We start from the raw sequence: 1,739 nt of genomic DNA, 5'->3' as shown, positions 1-1,739 counted from the left end.
TTTCTAGGTGTTAGTGTCTTCCCGTTCCTCGCGTCCATGATTAAAAGATCCGGCCCACAGATGTGGCTGAGCAATTTAGTCCTCCTTGTGCATACCCCAGCCATACAATGTGTCCGGACATCAGATTCCCGCGCTAATTTCTTAATCATACACTGGATTGCATCTACGTTGATATTAAGCATGTCTCGATTTCCCTTTTTCTCTTCTGTGTCTGGCCCTGTCTCTCACGCACACACTCACACACATAGACACACACACACTTTGCTGAAATCTGTTGTGATCCATCTATTGGAAACATCTCTTTATATGTGCACCTTCCCTCTTGCTTTGGAGCCACCCTCCGAGCAAAAAGTGTGTTTTGGGGCGGGGGGGCACGGGAGGTCTGTTATCTGCCTGGGGAGAACTCTAAGTGAGCATTTTCCCTGTGAGGAGGTCAGAGGGAGGAAAGAAGGTGTGTGGCTGGTACTCGAAGGCCGAGGTTGGGGGGAGGGGCGTGTTCAGAAGCTCTAGGTCAGCGGTTCTCAACCTGTGGGTCGCGACCCCTTTGGGGGTCGAACGACCCTTTCACAGGGGTCACCTAAGACCATCGGAAAACACATATATAATTACATACTGTTTTTGTGATTAATCACTATGCTTTAATTATGTTCAATTTGTAACAATGAAATTGGGGGTCACCACAACATGAGGAACTGTATGAAAGGGTCGCGGCATTAGGAAGGTTGAGAACCACTGCTCTAGGTGCTTCCCCTGGCATCCTTCACCTTCCATGGCTGCCTTGACCCTCACTGTGTTTTCGTGGGCTCCACCGGACAGTTGAGGAGACGAGGCCTACAGAGGTCAGGACAGGCTCAGGTCAGTGTACCCCGAAATTCCCAGCTCCTAACATCCTTGCTGGCTGCCAGCCGTTTCAAGGACAGACACTAAGAGCACCTACTGTGTGCGGTGGGTGGGAGTTCTGGGAGATGAGCCAGCGCCAGGGTCCTTCAATGAACTTACCAGCAAATAGGAGAGACAGGGAGGGAGGTGCCTGTGGGGTTCTGCAGAGGAGCCACACCCTGTCAGGAGCTGGAGAAGACATCCGAGGGTCCGGCCTGGACCCGGACTGAGGTGAGGGAACCCACCTTTCATGCTGTTTAGCAAATGGGGAGTCAGGGGTCCAGAGATGGAGAGGACTTGCCAGGGCCCCACAGACAGACAGCAGGGCTGGGGCAGGGTCTAGGTCTTGGGCAGGGTCTAGGTCTCCTGTTTGACCTTGGCCAGAATTGTCTTGGCCCCAGATGCACAGACCCATCTGGGGCGCCCAGGGTCCCAGCAGCAGCTGTGAAGGGACAGCCCATAGCCCAGGAAGGCGCTGGCCTGGGTGGGCCTTGCTCAGGTGGCTGCGGCCCAGGGTGAGCAGAGCCCCATGGAATAGCCCAGAGACCACATGGGCCGGCCAAGGCCACTGACCCCCAAGTTCCCCTCTCTCTGGTCCCCTCCAGGATTCAGAGGTAGAGTTCAAGGGCTCCGCAGGCAGGAATGGGTGGGAGGTGGGGGCTGAAATGGCTTGGGACATCTCTAGTCACAGGTGTTGATGGCAGCAGGATGCGGGGTGTGCTCCAAGCCCCCCGTAGCTGTGGCTGGGAGGGGCAGCAAGGCTCCTCGGGGACCAGCGAACAGGGATTTTCACACCTAGGTGAGCCAGCAGCTAGCTGGCCTCTGGCCAGTCCTGCCCCCATCAGGCATTATGGACACAG

The sequence above is a fragment of the Myotis lucifugus genome, unplaced genomic scaffold, assembly GCF_000147115.1.
Source record: "Myotis lucifugus unplaced genomic scaffold, Myoluc2.0 scaffold_218, whole genome shotgun sequence".
Classification (NCBI taxonomy): domain Eukaryota; kingdom Metazoa; phylum Chordata; class Mammalia; order Chiroptera; family Vespertilionidae; genus Myotis; species Myotis lucifugus.
The sequence above is the reverse complement of the archived record's forward strand: the minus strand, read 5'-3'. Positions refer to the sequence as shown.